The 23,494-nt window shown below is 44.4% G+C and overlaps 1 protein-coding gene across 3 annotated transcripts in view; it reads left to right on the plus strand.

Moving 5' to 3' along the window:
* Nucleotides 1-9,306: 9,306 nt before the first annotated feature.
* Nucleotides 9,307-23,494, plus strand: part of GJA8 (gap junction protein alpha 8) — a 29,156-nt gene continuing 14,968 nt past the window's right edge. For 2 of the 3 annotated variants that reach the window (XM_062515323.1, XM_062515322.1), the window contains exon 1: nucleotides 20,194-22,376. The gene's annotated coding sequence lies outside the window, so the exon portion shown is untranslated. Of the gene's footprint in view, nucleotides 9,321-20,193; nucleotides 22,377-23,494 lie in introns of those variants that run through there. The other variant, XM_062515324.1, reaches the window with a different exon arrangement.

Below are 23,494 nucleotides of genomic sequence, written 5' to 3' on the forward strand. Positions count from 1 at the left end.
TTCCTTGAAATGGTGGAAAAGGAAGAATATTTAAACTTGATTAAAACAAGTTGAAGGAGCTATAAATTCATTGGTTCTGTTTGGCTTCTTGGTGAGAAATGTGTAATTTGTTTTCCTTCAAAACTACCCCTCAGGTTCAATTGGGATATGAAAAAATAGCTATCAATATAATAAGCAATTTTTTTCCTGGTTGGGGGTGATCAGCTTCATCTTTCTGTGTGTGAGAAACAGAGATGCCTAAGCAGTGCACGTTAGCAGGATATATGGTTTTTGCATGTGATACCCATGTGATGTGGCATAGGGACTTCCTATAATTATCCTATGCCTGTTGAAGGAGAGCAGTAAAATGTTTTTTTCAGCCCAAGAGGATCCCAAGACTGATTTTTCTGACAATGCTCTCAGTATTTAGGAGTGTTGTCACCAAACCAGAGAAAGCACAGGATGTGGCCACTGAAAGAGCACTTCAGAAAATGAGTGGCAGTGGTTAAAAGCCATGCACGATTGCTCACAAGCAGCAAAGAATAGGGGAATAGGAATCCTTGATGTTGTCTGCTATTCCCACACTCTTTCCACACTTTCCTCTGGGCCAGATTTGTGAAGAACCATGTTTCTCCCTCAGGGAAAGTAACAATTTAACACAGCAGGGAAGAAAGAGGTTTTGTGATGTGCTGCATGAAATGATGCAGTATCGCTCAACCAGCATCTGGTAAAACGTTCCTAAATAGTCTCATCTTCCTGTATCAGCATTTCCAACATCAATACTTTTATTGGTAATAATCAGTAAAGTCTGGGATTTCTTCGAGGAGGATGGATGGCTGCGTCTGGGGAGAGAATCTAAAGGGCTTTGAAGAATCCTGATAGAAAAATGCTGAGGCAACACCACAATTATTGAGCTGAAAAATCTGCACTGATTTGCAGTTCCAAAATTGTTTGGAAAACATGAGAAATGCTGCCTTGAGAGTAGAGGCTGATGCCTTAATGCCATGAGATTCCTAAGAGCTGGAGACCTCTCAAAATGCTACAATCTAGGGTGAATCTAAACCTGACTTAAATGTTTCTCCTGAAGCTCCTGTGGTTGTCCATACTGACCCCATGAGGTGCTTTCTCCAGAACTCCCTACAACCCTCTCCCAAATATTTCTGAGAAAAGCTCTTCTCCCATTTCTCTCTGGTAGGTCTAAACAAACCCAAGCCAGTCTTCCAGTCAAATTCTTTCTAATCCAGGTCACACAACTTTTCCTTCCACCTGAACAATCCTTTCAATTCCTCCTCCTCCTCCTCCTCTGAGGACTCTGATCATTCCTGCATTAAAAAAGGATACTTCAATAAACTACTTCATATAGTTAAAATAAATTATTCTCCACCCTGAAAAGTGGGCCCATGCAAAATCTCCAGCACAGAAATGATGCAAAATTATCTTTCAGCCACCAAAGTGTTGTGAACTAGGAGCCTGCAGCTGTGTAAGCAAACAGACCAGCCTTAGAGGAATCCATGCAGAGGTCAGTGGTGATCTGTGGACTGGTATCTGGCTTGCTTTGTGCAGGCAATCTGCTCTGTGCTGACCTGCATGGGAGCTCACATTTTGTTTCCAAGCACAGCAAAGCCGTGAGATGGTTCAGCTATGAAAAGGAAAAAGAAGATGGAGTTGAAGAAACTTAATATGATGCCAACATTAATATTATCTGGCCTTGGTAATGGTCAGAGTTCTCCAAAGATGGAAATTTCTGGGCCTTCTGCTTCCTTTAGTCTTCTGCTGCTACCTCCTGTCCAAGTGGCTGAACTCAGTGATGGTCAGAAATGCCCTGCAGCATTTCCAGATGTTGGAGCAGAACTGTAGTGACATAGTCAGTGTGGACAACATGGAGAAATTCATTCTGGACTGGGTTATGAGGTGCAGTGAAGGAGAATGGAGACACAGAAGAGAAGACCCATCACTTCCATACCTCAAGACATCTTAAAGCCCTCAGAGTTCTGGACCTGTTAGAGGCTTCTTGTATTAACCAGAGCAGCCTCCAAGCAGCTTTATCTGATAACAGTTTGTCCTCTGAGCTATACCCCTCCTCAGCTTTGCCACCATCCAGGCTAGACTCCTAGTCTGTCTGGAAATAAAGATGGTCTGCTGGAAGAACTGGTGTCAAAAAGGAAGGCTGGTCTCAGGTGATAAAATTAAAGAACAAGGAGTTCAATTCTCTTGATGTCCCTTCCTCCCTGAATTATGCTATGATTATAAATTGTTGGGAGCAGATGGTCTGCAGCAGGTCAAGGTTAATGCAGCATCTTCTGTACAGGTAAATCATACCATGTACAGAATTTCTTCAGCATTTCAAGAAAAGCAGTAAAAGGAGAAATTATTTGTGTTATTTTTCAAAAAAGTCCCCAGATCAGGCTGTTAAAGGGGCCAAGTTTGGTTTGAGAAGGAAGCTTTGTTACAGATCATGAATAAGTAAAAAAAGGAAATTAATGAAGTTTGCCAGTCTAACACAGAAGAAAAAAGGAAATAAAGGGACATATTCCAAAGCACAGATATTGTTTAAAATGTATGGTCGTGACCTGAAAAGACACAAGAACATGACCAAAATCGTAACTAGTGCAAACACATCTATTCATTGATGTATGTATCTAGAGAGTAGTGTTATACATAGGCACATACGTGCCATGGCATCAATAACATTCCTAATTTGGGGGGTTAAATTGCTCATTGAGGAGGTCTCTTCTATGTTTTAACACACATTTTATTTACTTTTCTGGGTGTGTGTCTGTCAGAGTGGCCTTTTTTTGTTTTGGTTGCTTGGGTTTTCCTGGTTAGAAATCAATGTATCAACTTCTTTTCATGGGTGGCTTTTCTCAGTAAGAAGGAGTCCTGGATTTGTTTGCTTTCCCTGGAACATTGTTCTGTGACTGAGACTCCTTTGGCAGAGGATACTTTGTCCCCAGGTTTCATAGAGACTATTCTTGCCTCTGAGTTCCCCTTCCATTTAGGGAACAATTGCTGAAGTGCCTCGTAGATTGACATCTTTCTTTTCATGAGCCAGGGGATTTCTGAGACTGTCCCAAAGAGCCATCTCTACTCTGAGACACCGTGGCACAAGTTCCTGTGGGGGCTGTAGCCTGGACTCCAGTGATGGAGTAACCTAAAATGGCCAGGAAACGAAGCAGTGTGGAAACCCCTGGGAGGAATATCAGCTTCTGCACTGGCAGAGGAAGTGTAATGATCTTTAAGTACTACAGGCTCCAGGGTAACCTTAACTCCTCACAGAAAAGGTTGTAGGAAGCATTCGTGCGAGCAGCTCCATGACAAGAGGGGCACAGTTGCCGAAACATGGGTCTTATTGCTGGAGGTGAAAAGACAGTGTCTTAATATTGATGAGAGACTGCTCTGGTCATCTTGAGAACAGCTGATACAGCACAGCTTGTGTCCATTTGGCTTTCCTTTTCCTCCCTTCCTCCCTCAGACCCTAGGCTGGGTGTTTTTGTCCATGCTGTCTTGTGGGAGCTGCTGTTCATCACGCCAACCTCCTGAATCATCCTGGGAGAGCATTGTTGGCCTGTGAATAAATGGTCAGGGAACACACTGACTGTTCAACAGTGCTGATGATAGTGGGATCAGACTGGAACCTGTGCCTTGGTCCCATTACTTTGGGAGTTTTAGATGGACCTTCACTGGAAGATAGAGAGCACACTAGGTTTGGAAGAGGGGGAAGGTCACAAAGTAAACAATGAAAGTGTGACCATGCTACTTGAGCTCAGGGAGAGAGGAAAAATTAAATCCCTTAAATTGTAACCTGCTGCATTTATTGGACTGTGTTTTGGTAGTGGATAAGGTGATGGTTTCCTCACCTCCTGGCTGCCCAAATAAGTGGATAAGGACATAATCAACTCCTTTGCTAAACTGATGAGCTGATGCTGTAACTACTTTTTTGTAGCCCTGGACTGATGTGCAGGTCAGTGCTGGAGTAGGGCTGGCTTTTGCAGAGCCAAGTGGCTCCAGCCTTCTGTGTCTGTGGTATCTCCATGAGCAGAGTCAAGCTCTGGGCCTCAGAATTCCCAAGCTGTGCATGGCTTGCTCTGTGCTGGGCACTGTGCAGGGAGGCAGTCAGTCCTGAGACAACATGCCCATCATCTTTGAAAAACAGTATTTGTGCACAAACTCTGCTTTTTGTAGAAGGGAAAATACCAGCTATTAAGTTTAGTCTGGTTGTCCACTTGTCACAGATTGGAGGAGGAGAATCTTGGCTGATTCCTGTCTGCTTTGCAACTTTGGGAAGGTGAAAAATTCATGGAAAGAATGAAACTGGAGCATGAAAGCCTGCAGAAAAAGTTGGCAGTCACACTATTACCAAACTGTGCAATCTTACACAGACAATGTTGCAGAGCATTGCTAGATTCTGGAATAAATATCTTGTGTCTGCAGAGAGCACGTGCTATGTCTGGAGATCCACTCCCTAGTGCACTGTGCTCTTTCATTTGGGGTGTCTTTGGAGTGAATTTGTATATTGATGTCCAGTCAGTACCTGAAGGACTTTCATTTTTTTATTTCATCTTAAGGGTAGGTGAAAATAAAGACCACCATGTATATATATAAGGTGGTTACAGATGAGCTATTTTTGCAAATTAAGAGCAAACCTACAAAGAATATAAAATCAGGAGCCAACTGCATGGCTCTATGGACAGCCAGAAATATTTTGGCTGGCTGAAAACTTAGTTCTTGGTCACTGCTTGTCCTCTACTCAGCCAAATCAGAAGTGTTCAGTGTACTGAAGCATGTTGCCTTTTAATGCACTGAGAATTACCAAGAAATCAAAGATTTTCTTTATTCCTGCCTGGAGCTCCCAGGAAGCTGTGTGTCTGTCAGTTCACTTGGCCAGGACTTGTGTTGGCTTGTTGGCCAGCTGTAGGTAGCTGGGTAATTTAAGTGGCAGTGATGTGTAACACCCTACAGTTGTTTGGTCTGCTGAACAGAGATGCCCTCACCTGCTGACATCATGTGGTAGCTAGTGCAGGCTGGAGCCTATCCTGCAAAAAAAAAAAAAAAAACAAAAAAAAAAACCTGGCAAAAAACTGGCAAAAAACCTGCTCAGGAGGAGGAATAAGGACATTGGTGGTGAGCCTGTTCTCTGTGCTGTGCCACATGAGTTAGAGAACTCAACCTGGCTTGCTTAAAAACCAGGTCTGGTAGGAACAGCCATCACAGCAGCTACTGCAGCTCAAGGAGAAATCCAAGAATTTTTAGCAGGCAGAGGTACTTTCTTCCTGCAGCTCTCTGAACTCACCAGAACTTGAACACAGCTCAGTAGAAGTGGTGGGCAGGGATTTGCTGCATGGTGTTGCAGTACAACACTGCAGGACCTGAGAGATCCCAGAATAAGGTTCTCAGTTTGAATGCATTCCCTTGACTATCAGACACAACCATCTCTGGTTCCCAGAGACCCCTCTCCTCAGCTCAGAGATAAAAGCACTTTTTAACACCAAAGCTGCTGTGTTCCCACGCCTGTTGTGTCATGGGGGGGCTGGTCTTGAACAATAGCAGAGGAATAAAGAATGGCCTTGCTAATCGATATCCTGCCTAGACGCTGAGTCAGGTGGCAGCCCGGGCCTCTTTAAAATCCCTACATTGTTCCTGATTTCTCATTTGACTTGGGTAAAGTTTTATCTTTAAGGAAAGAAAACACACAGGACCAAGTGTCTCTGCCTGCTCCACCATTCCCTTCCCACACCACCCCCACTCAGTTTTGCAGTCTTTGTCCTGTGGTGGCCTCCAGCAGTGAGAAATATGGATATGATTTGCTAGCTTGGACTTGGAGCTGAGTGTGATGTGCTGTGGTCAGGACAAGGTGACTGCGGTCTGAGCAGGGCACCTTGAGCCACACACACCTGCAAGGTTTTACATAATGCACTCTTTGACGCCCACATTTCCATGTGGCTCATATTTATGTGTTTGGTTTTAAAATGGTCAGAAGGCAAGACAGGGATGCAGGCACAGTTTTCCAGAAAATTTCTCTATAGATGAATGTTTAGAGCCCTGGCAGGATGCTAAGACAGTCTGTGTGTGAACAGACATTTGGAAAATTGACAGAAGTGATATTTGCTTAAATAAACTGCAAGATCCAGTAGCTCAAGCTCTTGAATCCACCTCAGATGCACTAAAAACATTTTCCAGAAGGAGAAGGGGGCCAGCGAGGGTTTTTGAAATCTCTGAATCTCACGGAGCCTTTCAGAATCCTCTTTGGGGGTTTCATCCAGTTTCTGTCATCCCTGAGCATCACCCCAGAGCTTCTCTCACCAGCCTGGAGTGGGGCAGGGGAAACTGTGCTCCACTCCTTCATCTGCACCAAAGGCTACTGAGGAGAAAGCCCAGAGACACTCAGGATTTTCCTCAGGGCTGGGGGGGGTCCCTAGGACATCTTTGTGGGTCTTTGGCCCTGCTTGCCTCCTGCTGAAAGGCCTCAGCAGAGGGGGAGAGCATGGTCCTGGCTGTGCCGCTGGGCAGGAACTGTTGGAGCTGCAAAGGGAACTGGTAAGGGTTACATTTGTGTGTGCAGATATGAGATAAGAGCTGACCTACCCTTCACCCCATACTGAACTCCCTGAAGCTCAAACAAGGTAAGCAAGTGCTTGTGAAAGTGCTGGGGGGAAGCCTGCCAGACTGGCAAACTTGCTGCTCCTGTCTGGGGCTGGGAGCAGACCTTCAGCCACTGTCCATGGAGTCCATGAGGAGCTCGCTAGGCTCTCGACTAAAATGTGTGAGGACTGATAGCACAGAGGAACTGGGAGCTGTGGATGCCTGTCAGGAACCAGAGGGGCAGGGGTGGAGTGAGAAACAGAAATTACAGGAAATGGAGAAATTATTTCAAATTAAGCTGAAATAGCATCTACAAGATATTTGAGCAGGGCCTTTCCTGCACGTAGTCTCTGATTGTTCCTCAAAGATATCTCTACAGCAATACACATTACAGATACCGTCACAGCCTCTTCCCCCTGTGCAAATGTAAACAGGTCAGCATCCACATCTAAGTGTGTGACAGAGTTCCCACATAGGAAATTTGTCTCTTCTGGGAAAGAAACATCTCCCTTTAGTGATATCCCTGAGTGTTTAAGTCTCCTGGGAGCCTCGGATGTGTTTTTCACAGCACAGGAAGTGGTGCCTGCCAACACAAGCATGGTATGGCATGGGGAGGGCTGGCCTGGCCCACCACCAAGCTCTCACCCCTAATCCCTACGTGCCTGCTGTCCCAGGAGCAAGCAGGAAGATCTGCCTGTCCTGCTGCTGCCTGTGAGATGTGCTTTTGCATTAGAAGTGCCATTGGTGAGATGTGCTTTTGTATTAGAACTCGGGGAGTAGGGAGAGACTCTTTTTGCCCATGGTGTCTTTATGAAAACTAAGAAACAGGAAGCATGGATATCTCAGGAGGTGTTTTCCAAGAAAAAGTGACTCACTCTTCTCTGTATGAATGTAAATTCAGGGTGCCAGAGGATCACACAGCTGGGCTGGTTAAAGGCTCAGTGCAGCTCAGCCTTGCACAGGTGGGGACTCCCTGGAGGTGAGCTGGATATTTCTTTACAGACCTGTGTGTCTGTGCTGAGGCTGCTCATAAGGCACCATTGGTGCCAGTTTGGAAAGGGAGCAGCTGAGCCAACCACACCTGCCCCATGGGAATATAAGGGAGTCCTTTAGATTCTTACAGATGTTGTGGGGTTTTGCTGTGTGTTAGAGCCTGGTAGCAGAGCTGTGGTGAGTTGGTTGCTCTCCAGAGTAGTGTTGCTTGAGCCCCACCTGTGGTAGCCCAGGTAATGGGGGCATCCTTGGTACCTGTTTGGGTCCAGATTCCCGAGCTTCGGGTTGTTTTGAAACACTCCAGTCAGTCTGTGGCTAGTTGGGCTGTCTCTGCTCTTGCCGTGTGGAGTTAACGGTCACCGTGGCAAGGATGGATCCAGGATGTCTTTGTTCTAGCAGCACATGCTGCTCTGTGATCTGGTTAAACCTCCTTTTCTTTTGTGGGACTCAGCTCAGGCACTGTGAGTGCACAACAGAAATAAATTTCTCATGAGCTCGTTCACCTTCCCCTGAAAATCTGGTGGAAAAAGACTTAAGTCCTAATCAAGCTGTTAGTCACAGCGGCTTTCCCAGGCCTTGGCGCTGCCTGAGCAGGGGGCTAATCTCTGTGGGGTGTATGCCAGGCATGCTGCTGGGGGCCCTGCTCCAGGCAGATGGGAGTGCTTGCTCGGGAAAGAAGTCGCTTTGGGCAGCCAATCTTTCCTCCCTGGGAGGGAATAGTGGGCAGGCGTGAAAGAACCAGGGGACACATCCATCAGCATGTTTGAGCAAAGAAAAAAATCTCTTAAATGCTCACTGAGGAACTCACAGGCTTTTTATAAGGAAAAAGAATTATTCGCTGCAGGGCTGGTGTTGTGACAACTTCCAATGGAGATGGGATGGACGGACGGACGGATGGATGGATGGATGGATGGATAGATGGACAGAGGAGAGGGTGAAAGGTGCCTCCTTCCAAGGCAGCAGCTGGTGAGAAGGAGCCCGGGCTGCTCATTGTCACCACACACGTGGCCCGTGGGGAAGCGTGAGCCCAGCTCCAGTCCTTGTCAGTGGCACCTCGTTGACTTTTAGCGCTTCCTTATCGTGTCCATGCTCACCTCGCATGGCGCTGATAAAATACCACGGCCGGGGAGGATCTGCTGAGCAGCCCTGCAGAAATCCTTGCAGAGCATGGGAGCCTGAACTGCCAGCCACCAGCCCTGGGGTCCAGGGCACAGCAAGGTAACAAAGGAACGCTCCTAACCTGGGACAAGGCGAGGGCGGGATGATCTCCAAGGTGTCTACGATGGGACTGGCACAGCAGCAAGTGGATTTTGGGTCAGAATAGGGGTTTGCAAAAGTTGGGCTTGTGACTTTCCCATGCCTAGCAGAGTTGGAAGTGTGAGCCATGTGAAGTGATTGCAGGATGTTAGTACTCAGAGCTATAAACAATAGAGTTGGGAAGGAATGCCCAGGGTGGGGATTTTTTTTGTTTGTTTTGTTTGATTTTTTTTTCTTTTCTTCTCCAGTAATAACATTTCTCTCTCTTGGGGTATTAAGTACCTAAATAGTTTTCATACAAACCTTAGTTATCACTAAAAAAGGGTATTATTTTCCCACATTACCTTACCTCTAGGCCTACCTGTGGGCCCACAGAAAATTTTAAAGGTAGTTTTAATTAATTTTTTTTTTTTTGCAGGTGAGCAACTTGCAGTGATACATTTGGGAGAGTCCTCTTGATGGGTTTGAACTGAGGTCCCCTGAATATAAAACCCTGAGCATCTACTGGGTAGGTATGTAATTTTTGGAACCTGTAACTGTTGCCAAACTGGTGAACAGTATCTTGCTACTACAGGAGAACAATGAAACCTGACTGGCTGGAAAGAAGAATTTTCCTTCTGAGTGTGAAATTCAAATGTTCTTTTCCTTAATTTTAATTTTAATTTTAATTTTATTTTGTCAGATAAAAAGTTAAAGAGTCTTAAACTTAGTGTCATTCTTCCTGAACTGGAGAGAAAATCCATTATGCCAGAGCTCCTTACTGAGAAAAAGCTCTGAAGTTTTTACCACAGAACCTGGGGTCAAAGTCCTTTACTTTTTTTCATGGTTGAAGTTTTGACTTTGCCTTTACTAGTCCAAATATTCTAAGTGATTAAAGGTGAAACAAGGGGCTTCTTTAGAGAAAGGAATTATAGTTAACAACAGAAACTTGCAGCAAAATCAAGGAAAGGTTTCAATTTGACTTGCTGTTCTTCTTTTACATCTTATTCAGAAAATAGGCTTATACAGCTCTTGGCATATTCTTTCCTTCTTTGGCTACAGCTCTACTCTGTACTATGGTATTCATTGAATGTTATTATCCCAGATCTATTATATAGCACTGCTCTTGGAATCGTCCCTGTAATCACTTCCACATGCTGCAAACTTGCAGAATGGAACAAACTCCTTCCATATTCCCTGTATTGACATGTGCTTTGCGAAGTTCTTATTCTCCAGTACTTGCTGGGATACCTCAAAGTTTATTTTCAAAATCACAGTCCCAAAGCTCTTTTCACAGGAATATCTAGTTGCCTTTGCCCCAGTCACCTTTAGAAGTCTCTTACTTTTTTCTCAAAAGCTTTGATCTTTTCTGTGCTTTTCTGTGCTGTTCTGCTCTTCTGCTTTCTTTTGTTTCTGCCCAACATCTTGTACTAGCATCTCTTTATTTCAGAGCCTCACCATTTCTCCAGTCTTCCATCACCTTCTGCCAACATCTGGATCTCTGTGTGGGAAACCTGGGCTTTTTCCCAAGTCCACCACTCTTCATTCACCCCCAGCACTTCTGCTCTTCTCCCTGACAGTGACCTTCAGGTCCCCACAACTTTAACTGTGTTTCACCTCTGTCTTTCATATGAACCTATAAAGTCTCACCATTATTTTCCTCTGAAACCTGACTTTTTGTCTATGCTGTTTGATTGAAAGCTCCTTTTTGCCTCTTTTCAAAGCCTTCAAAATTTATTATGCTGTACTTCAATATTGTTGGTATATTTTATTTTTTGACTCTTTTCATACTAGGCAGGATTGAGACCACAACACCTTGAAAACCATGAATAGCTAATTTCCCTTGATATGGATACTGATTGTCTGCCCACCTAGGAGTTAGGTAAGGGAATGCTAAAGTGTTTGTTTCCACCTGGTACCCACTGTTTGCCCTCTGAGAGCAGTACTTGGATTTTCAGTGCTGCTGATGACACCTGGTCTCTGGTCTCTCTCAGTGATGCCCTCAAAGTCTGTATTTTGTAGCAGCCTAAGGGTGGTATCTAGTTCTTGCTTCTGTCCACCAGGATCCCTCTGCCTCTCCTTCTGTCAGGGCTATATCTCATACGGGTTTTTCTTTCAAATTTTAAGGAGCTTCCACTTCAGATTTGAGTGAATTTCATTCTAGAACGTGCTCCAGCCTTAAGGGCAGAGCATTTTGTCCAAGACACTCAAGGTCAAATGGAGAAAGTGTTTGTCTTGATTTTTTTCTTCTTTTTTCCCCACATTCTTGTGAAACATTCTAACTAGTGACTTGCTGGGCCATGTCACCACCAGCCTGACTTACTATAATTTTATAATTTTTTTTCTGCTTTGACCACTACCTCCCATCCCCCCGTTTTAGACCAGGAAAGACAGCAAGGTGGTGAGTCCCGTTTTCAGATGGATACACCTGCTACAGATCAGTGTGAGATATCCATGTCCTTATGAAACCATGCCCTCAGCAACTCTTTTTCCATGGATATCTGATGTGGCATCCCCTGAGGGTGCTGGTATTTGTTGGTGCTCTTCTGAGGCACCCAGTGCCAGCAACCTCCACTCTGTGCAGCAGTGAGGGAATGTGAGCTACCAGCTGAGCTGCTCCTGTTTGCTGCTGACCTAGTGAAAAAGTTCACCATGCCAGCAAAAAAAAAGGAGGAGGAGAAGAAAAAGGGAATAGAGAAAATAAAAAGCAGAGCATGAAGTTAATGAAAGTGGGGGAGTATTTCTGCTATTATAATGTTACCAGAATTAGGTTTCTTTAGCTCCTGCTGTGCTTTGCTAAAAACAAGCCTAGTTAGCAGTAGCAGATGTGAATACAACAGCTGTACAACTGTCAGGGGAATGAGAGAAGCTATGAGAAATCCAGGAATTAAGTGGATTCTCTTACTTTCTTCGTGTGGAGGTCTTAGAAGTGGAAGTTTTCAAAGTGTGTCCTGCTGGCTGCTCATGTCAAGTGATTGGGGATGTTGAGAAGGTGAAAGAAGGGTGCAGCAAGCAAGAAAGATGCATGGTATGTTTTCAGTCAGGAAAAGGAGAGGATCTGGGGAATGGGTTCCTGGAGCTGCTGGGGAATAATGGTGTAGCTGGGAGGAAAGATGTAGTTTAGGAATAGACACTAATGTTGCAGAAGTGGGGGTAGGAATCTGTGCAGCTAAGAATAAATGCATTTATGGAAAGGATACTGGTGGTTATTTGGTAACCAGAAACTTAAATGATCACAGAGTTTAGTAAGACCTTCTGACTTTGCCTTGCCCTTCCAAAAATATATCATGGCTGTGTGGAGGGTCGCCTCTCATCCCTTCTTAGATGTTAATCACCCCCTTCAATATAGGTGGCCTATCAAATTGCATAGGCTGGGTAAACACTGGGATATGTGATAGCATATTTGCTGGGCTGTAGGATCGAAAGGTAAGGCTGATAGCTGGAATGCCAAGACATTTGTGAGGGGAAGCAGGATTCCTGCTCTCTTCAGCTGCTTGCCCTCCAAGTGTAAGGAGAAGGCATTTCAAATTCCTTGCAAGCTCTAGGCTATAAACAGGCTCTTCCTGTATGAAACAATAAGAATCTAACAGCACTCAGGAGTTGTCTGCTTTTCTGAACGGGTCTAATACTACTGAGATATGCCTTTGTAGGGAGGAGGAAGCCCATCACTTGTGGGGACAGAAGTGCCCAGTGCTACTGGTATAGATCATCCAAGAAGAGGGTATTGAAGACAGAGTCATGGGGCAAAGAAGAAATCAAAGTCCCATCAAGCTGAAGCAGAGACAGAAAGGGGAAGGAGTCAAACCAAAAAGAAAGCAGGAAAGAGGAAGAAAACAACTAGGCAAAGGTGGTAGAACTATTAGCATTGTTTTGTACAATGGAGAAGTGGCTCAGTCATTCCATACACTCCATAAACACTGGGGTTTTTTTCAGCTAGCTAGGCTAAGGGCCTCTGTGGGGGCAAATACACAAATGATAGGTCCCCAAGCCCCGCTGCTCTCTCAATGAGAGCAGAATTTATCACCTATACAACGATCCTGAATTCATCTGGGGGGAGGTGCTGTGGCTCTAGGATGGTCTGGCTCCTCTGTATCAGATTTCTGTGTAAGCCTGTATTCCCCAAAGTAATGTGAAGGTTGATATGAACAAGGGAATGCATTTGGTATTTTACTTTGTGAATTCCAGGGGAAGTGCCACATGCAATAGTCATGGATGCTGTGTTTATCCTTAATCCCCTTGCTAGCTTGAAGACAGTAGTGCTGCAGCTTGGGTCTCTGAAGCTGTTCTTGGCTTTTGGCAAGAGGCTTTTGCTTTTGGCATTAAAAATCTCCATGAGTCTGTCACCACAGGCCACAGCGATTCCTTGGGGTGCAGAGTATGCAGGGTGTTGGTGCTTTGGAATGATTTGTAAGGCATTGCTGTGTTTTGACTGGTCCTAGTCAGGGGTCTGAAGAGAAGGTTACTAAAATGCAAACCACTTGGATAATGCAAGAACAGAATTGTCCCTTACAGCAAAACTAAAGTCTCCTAGGAGGTAGGTTGTTTTCACACTCATCAGCTATGACAGTGGGGGGAAAGTGCCTGTCCAGGTAGGACCTGTTTTATCTGGATCCTTTGTTTACACAGAGCAAAACCATGGGGTGTCACACCTTCTTCTACAGTGATCCTACAGTAAAATGTGAAACTTCACATTTTCCTGTACGAATATACAGACTATGTGATCCTGTCCCAGATGGGAAATCTGCATGGTAAGATGCCAGATCCATGAGCCCGTTTTCTCCCTGAGATGAAATTTCTTTTTTTTCATTGTGAATCTTACCAGTCAAGGGTGTTGCCTCACCTTATTCATTAGCCATCTAGTGTTGGTGTAATTAGGGGTTAAGTAGTTAACTTTAAAAAATCCCTTGGAAGTCGAGGAATCCATATATTTGCTTATTTGTAATTTGTATACTGCCCCTGAGGCAACCAGGCATGGGAATGTAATCCCATATTTGTGTATTAAACAGCTGAAAAGATGATGTGAGAAAAGGTTTGGGTTTCCAACAGCATAAAGAAAACTGTGACTGTCTAACCTCCTGTTTTACCTCCCCTGCTGCAGGTCATGCATCTTCCTGGTGCCCAGTCTTTTGGAAATCCTGTATTTCAGTGTGCATTGAGACTGGTTTTCTGACACAGGATGGAGCTGAGAGTGTGCTTAATCTTGCTTTTGTCCCAGCCAGAGAGTGGAAAACTTTCTTCATTTGGGACCTGTGGTAGGCTCTACAGAAAGACTCATCAAACGTTGACTTTTCTTAAATCTCTTTTAATCAAATTAGATGAGGTGGGCTGAGCCAGGAATAGGTGGTGCTGCTACAGTGCTTCTAGAGAGGTTTCTTGTTGCTGTTTTTTTTGCATTGCAGATGTTAGGACTTCATGGGAAACCCATCACTCCTCCAAATGGGTGGAGATGTGAAGTTGTAAGGAGGAGTAAACATTAGAAGTTTGGTCATTTGTGGCTGACTGCTATTAAGCAAGACAGCAAGATAGTAACTGATCAGTAGGAATGACTCAAAAATCAGTGATCTGCAAAAATTAAATCCTGACCACAAGCCAAAAAAACATTACTGCAATAGTCTGGGTGACTCAGAAAGATGGGGCCAAGCATAACATTAGCTGCTGTAAGTCACTTGTCAAAGAATAAGGAACACAAGCTACATTTATCAGTTGGCAAGTTTGTCTCTGGAAGGAGTGGGGCTGATGCAGCTCACTGGCTGACTACAGAATTCCAGGAGGATGCTGTAGCTGGGGGAACTCACGCAGATTCCAGTAAATAACCTCATACTGAATGGTTCTAGGAAGGGCTGAGTGTGTGTGTGTGTGTGATTGAGCACTAACATGTCACTTCCCATGTACTCTGTTTAGTGCTTTTGTTGGTAATTCCTGGATGGAAGAGGTTTCAGGGACAATGCCTGAGGGTGCTGAAGAGTTGGAAGTGTGCCTTTCAGTAAAAGAGGTTGAAGAGGTGGAGTGAAAAGGGAAAGCTGAAGGCTAGCTCTTTTCAGTGTCTAGATATACCTACAAGGAGAACAAACTTCCTATGGTCTAGCTGACTGAGGGGCACTAAGACCCCAAAACAGGAATATAAAACTGAATTTTAAAAAACCAAAAAAATTACATGAGAAAAAGCACTATTTTTTAACTTCATCTGTAATGTACCTCGGTGAGGCTTTTGGAGGATCCTTCCTGCAAGGCTTTAAAGTTGTGGCTGGATTCTTGTCACAAAGTGGACCCTGGTGGAGATGGGAAGGATTTCTGCCGAGTTTTCTGATGCAGGTTTGTGAAGATGTGGGTCTGGATGATTGTGCCACTTCTTTCTGGCATTACAGTCAGATGTTGGCCCATAGATGCTGGCAGCTCTGGGGTTGAGAACTGGGACCTCAGGGCAAGAGGCCTCTCAGCTCAGGCATTGCTCCTTTCCACCCTGTCCCATGCAAACACTCACCAGTGTTTGGTTCACTTTTTATTGGATAATGTTGCACTGATATCCCAAAGTAAATGAAGTTTCATTAGTGTCTAGTGAAGTGCTCAGTGATGACTATTTGTCATCTATCAATGGTGCTTTAATTCTCTTCTAGCCAAATCAAGGCATTCCTTTTACATACCATGATCTATGGCTCTGTCATCCATTTCAAACTTTAAACCTTGTTATTCTCTTGTATTTCAAAGTGGAATGAGTTTTTCCTTCTGCTACCTCAACGTACATCTTAATTTTATTTTTCTTTGTGGAAAAGGTATATTCCCATGATGCCAGGTTTTGCTTTGTTTCTTACCTTATTCCCCACAGACTTGCACTTTGTCAGAGACCAAGTCTGTGCCTGTGGAAGAATCAGAGGTGCAATGTACCATTAGAAATGAGGTCTGAGAGCAGGAGAAGGATGGGTGTTGATGCAGGTGTAGGTTGGGACAGCATCAAGAGGTGCCAGCAGTGGCTCTGAGCCTTTGCATGCAGCCAGCATGGCCAGTTCCTTGCTCTAACAGCAACAGAACTTCCTAGGAAACACAATGGCCACTTGTAAGCCAGCTAGCCCAGGGCAGCAGAGGAAAGCCAGGCAGGGCAGCGTGTCCCTGTGGGCAGCAGGGCTGGCTGGGTGGGGCGTGCGAGGGAGGATCTGTGGATGTGACTGCCGAGGCTGTGCGGGGTGGGAAGCTTTTTCCCCTTGTGACTTCACCTGGACTGTGTGCCAACCTCAGCACACAATGTTATCACTGCAAGCCAGCACACGGTCAGGATGGCTGCGCTCGCACAGTGGGCCCCAGGAGACTTTCTCCAAGCCTTGCAGCTTTTGGCCTTGGTGGCTCTTGCCAGAAATATGCCACGGCCCCATTCCGTGGTTTTGTTCCCAGTGGTACCAGAGCTGGCTGTGCTCGTGGGTGGCTTACGCCACTGAGGTGCAGATCTGGTTGTGAGGAGTAAAGGTGAAAGGTTTTGTCAGATCTGAAGCAGGGACCTCTGCTCCACCCCACCCCTCTCTGGCTCTTTCCTTATCCAAGGCTTACTGCTGTGCAAAACAGCTGAGTTAATGGGTCATTAAGAACACTGGTCCCTGCTGCATGAGGACTTTGCTGCCCCGATGGAAATCTTTCCCAAGAAGCACATTCCCCTCTCTCTAGCAAACACACAGCTGTTGAAACCTCCTGGATAAATAAATGCAGTCCTTCAGGGCTTAGGCCCAGCCTATGGCAGTGGTTTCCATGGGTCAGGGATGAGTAGTCTGCCTACACCCATCTTTACTTTTGTCACTGTTAAATACCTTGTCTAAAAGGGAGAGTTGGACCTGGATCATCAAAATCTCTTGGCAGTTTCACAGATCTCCTTTCATGGCAGTCTACAGAAGCTCTATCTTCTCTCTAAGGACACACTGTAGATTAAATGCTGCCTCTGTAAGTCCCAGCCTCAGCCTGCCCTCTTCCTCGCACTAGGAGAAACCCTGTATTGTTTATTTTGTTCTGTTTTTCCATGAATGAGACCTTTCTTCCCAGACGAGCTTGGGCATCCTTTCCTTAAGCAAAGAACCTTTCCTTAAATTATTTGGCAGACTTTGGTTTTCCCAGGACTGATGTTTCTAAGACATGCATGTTTTCCTTGCTTTGACATTCAAAGAACGCAACAGCAGTGGACTAGCTGGAAGAAAAATGTGGTGGCTCCAGCCTTTGATGTCTGAGATTCATCATTGACTGGTCTTGGACATCAGGGAGATGCAAGACACTTCTTCATGCAAGTGTCTGTCTCCAGGTTTTTCAGAAGTCTTTGTGGGTTCATCAACATCTCTCCGGGATTGGTGTTTGTGCTCCGATGGGGGTAAAATGGTTCAGTACCCAACAAGAGGTTGCTGGTGCCCTCATGCTGTGTAAGAATACTCAGGATAATGCAGCACTTCACCATTTGTGACTCTGCTTTCTGGGCTACCTGACAAATCATAAGTTATTTTTGGGAGGTGGGCTGGAGATCAGCAGATTGGAGCCCTTAAATTTACATACCAGCAGCCCATGTGTAGATCTGCAATCTCATGTGATCAGTACAAGGTAAGAAGACACTTCTGGGGGGTATCTTGACACCTTCTTCATTCAAGATGGCAGGTAGTCATTAAAAAAAAGATGGCTTTTGAACCAGAAAATAAGCACTCTTTTTCTAATTTGATGAATTAGGGGTCATGGAGAACATGTAACAGGAGCTTTTGAGAGCAGAGGGCTTCCATGAAAATTGGAGGATAAACCAGGCAGGACTGAGGTGTATCCACCTTGCCTCTATGTGTTAACCCTAAGATGTGCAGCAGGAGTTCACGTACAGCTCCTCAGCTACCCAGAGCTCAGAGCTCTCCAGGAAGTCACTGCTTCCTGGGACAAAGTTCTCCACAATGAAGCTACAGCTGGTCTCCCTGCAGAAGGGCAGGAACTGATCTTCCCTTCCCTGTGCTAAAGCAAACCCAGTCTGTGTTTGTCCAACCCTTTTTCATGATCCACCCCTCTCCAGGACTTGGTGACTTCTGTAAAACGTTTGATGTTTTCTTCCAGTTTGTTGATTAAATTATCCTGATGCCAAACACTCTTCAGGATCTTGGTACAAACACACTATAAAAGAAACCCCAATCACACTTCTTGTTCTCAATTGTGTTTTGGAACTCTGATAGGTCATTTATAGTCTGTTTAATGACTGCTGTCTTATTTTTATGCCAAGCAAGTTCTTTAATCATAGTGCCACATGATAGAAGGGAAACTGCCTTCCAGGATCTCAAGTATATTGTACCAGCTTTGTTATATTTAAAAATGGTACTTGCAATTTCCTCAGAGAAAAGTAGGAACACAGTTCAGTGGGGGTGAATTCTCTATAAACCAGTGTTGGTTCACCCCAGTTATATTTCCCTCTTTTTATTCCCTGTGTTCTTCATTAGCCACTTCGTTATTTAGTTCAGGTCTGAGATCCTATCACAGGTCTGTAGTTACCTGTGAGTAATTATGGGATCATTATAAAACAGTTGTGCCCTTCTACATAGTCTTTACAAAATGCCAGACTATGGGATTTCTTCTTCTCCTCCAGGACTTACCCATTGCACCAAGAAGTACAGAATATCAATATAATAATGGAATTATATGTGCATCTTATGGGGGGGAAAAAAAACAGCAAAAAAAACAAAACTAAAGAAAGTTAGAATTTTTCAGTGCAAGGTACCTAGTCCTGGTGATTTAAAATGCCTGATTTTAGTAGGTGGTGTTTAACTCCTCTGAGATACAAGAATAGACATGTCATTAACAAGGTCTTCACCATCTACTTTCTTTCCTCTCAGCATTAGGATAGGAGTACTTATTGATTTCTTTTGTTGTTCTCTGCATTGTTATTGAATAATCTAAGATTTCCATCTGATAACAGATGAATACTATGAGTTGGACTCATTCTGGTCTTACTTTACTTCTAAAAAAATACCTCTGTCAGTCTCCCACCCCCCTTTCAGCTCTATAATATTTTTTACAATTCTTATCTTCTAATTTATATTCAGCTTTTCTCATAGTATTTGTTACATGTGTTATACTTCACTTACTTAAAGCTGCCTCCTTTCAATTTTACATCAGGTTGTGTTTTTTCAGTTGCACTATTCTTTCTTTACCAGGGAGTTGTGTATTTTTGGTGCCCTGTAAATGATTTTTAAGCAGTTGCTAGTGATTATTTATGGGTTTTTTTTTTTAATTTAAATACTTTCTTTGTGTTTATTTAGCCCAGAATGCTCTTCAGGGCTGGGAAACAGGACTTTTTAAAGCAACATATCTTTTAAAGCATTGCCATTATCAGCTTGGACCTCCTTCTGTTTTCATGTAAGAGTGCAGCAAGCTGGGGATCAGTGAACTTGCTACCAGCCTCTCATTTCTGCCATCACTTTACCCATCCTGATAAAGGAAATACAAGTTTGTTCACTTTGGATTTAAACTTTGCCGAATGAGGAAGCTAAGTTAAGAACATTAAAAAATCCCCAAGGCTGTTTATTGAGTCAGCAACATCACCATGCCTTAAACTAAGCAATAACTTAAGATTTTTTCTTTGGTGAGTACTTGTATAACCACTGCTGCAATATTCCAGTGTTTCTTGGTTATCCATCCCAATCATCAGTCTTGTTACAGGAGGACCAACTCACAAATATTAAATACTGATAACTAGGAAATTGTGATTCAAAGTCACAAACAAGCTAGCAAGTACTTTTATTTTTGCCCCATTCAGTCTGTCTTAGGGCTATACCTATTGATTTTAATATTGTCTTACAAACCATGCCATCATTTATTCCAGTGTCTTACAGCTGTAGTCCAGGCAGGCAAAGCCTTGAAGAATACAAACTGGAAAGGAATGCCACAATTGTATGCAGCTAAAGAGGATGTACTGGAATGGATTTGACTTCTACATTGTGTTCCTGTAAAGGAGGATACACTTTTGAAAGGCAGAGTCAGGGCTGCAGCTGCATAAACTCAGCACTGCTCAGGGGGAGTAGAAATCCACCAAACCTGCTGCACCGTGGGCCAAAGCAGGAGGGCAAACAGAAATATTAGAACTGATGTTCTTGCTTCAGAGCTTTGGGGACTGGACAGACACAGCCCCTTAAAAAACATGTCTATATCTTGCTGAGGAACTACCTGTAATAGCTGCATCCACTGGGATAGTGTTGATCAATCAGACAAGAAAGAGGCCTCATAATTCTGGGCACGTGGAAGAGTATTCAACTGTTACTGTGCCAAGGTGGGATTTAGAAGTCTGCCATAGAAGTAGCTCCTTAAAATTTTGCCAGGTTTCACACAGGACAGGGGATCCTAGAGAGTCTTAATGCTCCTTTTAAAAGGATCCTGATGTGCTTTAAACCATATTCTTCCTAAGAATATCATATTCACTGAGCAGTAACAGGGCTGCGAGGGATTGAAGTTTGCTGGAAATAATGAAGAAAAACTCTCAAGGCCTCTCCAAATTGGAGAAGCCCTTTGGCTCTCCCACCTATGTTTTCTGGCAGGTCTGTAGCCAGATAATCCTTGACTCCCTCCATCTGCCTGTTTATTAGTTTGAAGCCAAATTGCCTCTGTGGATGCTGAACACCTCTGGATGAGCAATGAATCTATGGACAGGTTGTCTTCTTGATCAGGAAAGAAGAATGACTGGCTCAACAGCTTCCAAGTTCAGTAACCTCCTTTCCTTCTTAATGAATTGCTGAGGAATGAGAGGCTTCCGTTCCTTGCTGGCACCTTTTACACTGTGCCCAAAAAAACAATTATATCAGGCTCAGGAAGACTGAAAGGGCAGGGAAACAGGAACTATCCCCATGGATGTCCTCCCCAGAGAGGCTGGGAACACGCTCTGCTGTGGGAAATGGGAAGCTGAGGTCAGCCAAAGTGCACAGCAGGTATGCACATCTCTTGGGATGGGAAGGACAGATAAAAGCCTGTTTTGCCATCCCCATCCCTGACCTGGCTTGCTGGTGAGCTCTCCTGGGCCACCTTCACACCCTGTGTGCAAAGTGAACCTCCACTGTGTCATTCTGTGGTGTGGAAATGAAAGCAGGGAGATAAAGGTGGAGAGTGGGTGGTGACAACGTTCCTGAGAGCCCTGAGCCTACCACTCAGCAAGGCAGGCCTTGCTGGTGTAAAAAGAGCCCAGAAGAAGTGAGAAAGGAGTAGGGAATGAGCCCCCATCAAAAACTGGAAGGCAGAAAACCCCATGGACAGTGGGGTAACACGGGATGCTTCCAGACATGCAGACTAGTTCTTTCAGAAGCTTTGTCCCTTTTAGCTCCTTGTGACTGGGAATGTTGAGATTGTACAAAAAGTCTTGATAAAACAAACACATGGAGATCCCCTCAAGAGGCTGGGAGATATTATTAGCCCCTCTTTTACTGGCAGGCCTGGAGCAATTAATTATTACCAGAAGTATTATCAGGTACTTGTCACTGCTTTCCCTGGATCCACTTCAGAGAGCTCAGACTGGCTGTAACCAACAATGTTCCCTGACTGGCCTGGTACCTCACAACTCCTGATAGCAGCTCCTCTGCTCCTCTCCTGAGGATCTCAGCACTGGTGGAGGGTCCATAACCTCGAATATATGCTGAAAGAAATTTGAGTCCATGGACCACTAATGTATGCAGCATGCCTGTGTTTGTATATCTTCTCAGTGATGTGCTCCACCTCTGTGACCAGGGGGAAGGTTTTAGGCAGGAGGCAGAGAAAGGGACCTAGGGGAGCTAGGGAAAGGCATTTTTGTGTGTGATGGCTGCATAACGAATGTTTAAGAATTTGCCTATGAGCTCTGGGCCGTGTCCCAGTGCTGCTCTTCAGAAATGCCATTGCAGATGCTCTAAGAACTTAGAATTTCTAACCAACACACTCTGGTAAAGGTCTGTGCTTCTAGAAGTAGTCTGGTCAGGTTTTATGTGAAATTATGCTGATCCATGAAATCATGTGTCTAAATGTGTACTCTTCTCTTCCTGGGCTTGGTACTGCTGCTGCTGCAGTAGCACAGCACATTCACATTTGGAACATGGTAATTCATCTTTTTTGCCTTGCTTTTTCTTTGTAATTTTAATGTGTTTTTAGTACTGATAAACTTTATTGAAGTTTCTATTATCAACCATGTTATTATTAAAGGGAAAATCATGCACAACAGCAGGTATACCTGTGAAGTTGGAAAAGGGATGCAGGTTCAGGTGAGAATACAGATTTTACTAGTAAAAAAGGTGCTTTGTCAACAAAGTTGACACTGAGTATAGGTAAAATTAGAGACATCAAAATGATCTTCACATCAGCTTAACTCCATCTGTTTAACCATTGTAAAAGTACTGTAAAAAAATCGTATTCAGAATAACCATTACAGCAGCGTCACAACTTTCCTGCGTTTGCCGTGCTTAAGAAGTTTAAGAGGAAGAGAAAGGTCGGGTGTGGCCGGGGGAAGGCACAGCGTGCCCGTGGTGCCGTTTTGCCACCCGCAGCATCCCTGGGTACCGGCGCACGGATGGGAACACACCGCCCGCTAGCGGAGCCGCCGGATGCTGCTCCTGATGCTCCGCGGATGCTGCTCCAGGACAAGGGACAAGGTGCGTGGCTCTCCTTCCTGCCGCCCTCGGGTCAAATCAGCACCTCTGGGAAAAGCCCTCGCTGGGCTAGGAGAGAAAACAGAGCAAATTGGTTGAAATGGGGTTATGGGCAGCAAACACCTCTAAATCTGCATCACTGGAGGCAAGGAACACATTTATAACTCCCCTGAAGGTGCCCTCCTCGCAGGGCAGCGTGGGGATACCTGGGGTGAGCAGTGGAAAGCAGCACAGCACCACCGAGTTTCAGACTGCCCCAGCTAATTAGCCCCACTCCAGAGAAGATAATTAACTCAAGTGGAATTCCGGGCTAGCCTGCTCCCAGGCCTGACCTGCTGTCCCCCCAGGTCAGCATTGCACTGGGTTGTGTAGACAACCTGCAGTGCCCAGGCTGAGTTTTCAGGACTGGTGGCGAGACACTATTTCTTTTGGCTTTTAAAACTGAAAATATTTCTCTGAGATTTCCTCAGGCCTTTGGCCCTACTCAAAACCATAGAGCCAAAGACCTCAGAAAGCCTCCCTCTCCCCCTTGCTTGTTTTTGTGCTTATGAGGTAAGATCATCCTTAACAGATGTTTGTTTACCTCTTCATAAAAACCTCCTGTGATTCTACAGCCTCCCCAGGCAGTGTGCTGCCATGCTTTGCTATTCTTACCATTGCAAAGTGTTTGTCTAATGTTTAGCTATATCATTTTTATTGCAAATTAAGCTGATTATTTCCTCTTCTACTTTTCGTGAATGTAGGGGACAACTGTTTAGTCTCTCCACCCATTCTAACAAATGTTTATGTGCTGGAAGGCTGTTATCATGCCTCCCCTCCTGTTGTTCTTTTCCTAGAGAAAACAAACTCAATTATTTTATCTGTTCCTTATAAGCCAGGGGTTTTGTGTTTTTTTTTTTGTTTTTGTTTTTGTTTTTTTTTTTTTTTTTTTTTTTTTTGTTTTTTGTTTTTTTTTTTCCCACCTCTCTTACCATTTTGCTGTTCTGTTTTGGACTTTCTCCAACTTGTCTGCATCTCCTGTAAAATGTAGTGCCTGGGAGTGGATGCACTCTTGCTGCTGGGAAATCAGCAGTATTAAGTAAATACACAAAATTGCTTCCGTTGCCTTATACACAAAATCT

Source organism: Cinclus cinclus, chromosome 2, assembly GCF_963662255.1.
Source record: "Cinclus cinclus chromosome 2, bCinCin1.1, whole genome shotgun sequence".
In the NCBI taxonomy this organism is placed as follows: Eukaryota; Metazoa; Chordata; class Aves; order Passeriformes; family Cinclidae; genus Cinclus; species Cinclus cinclus.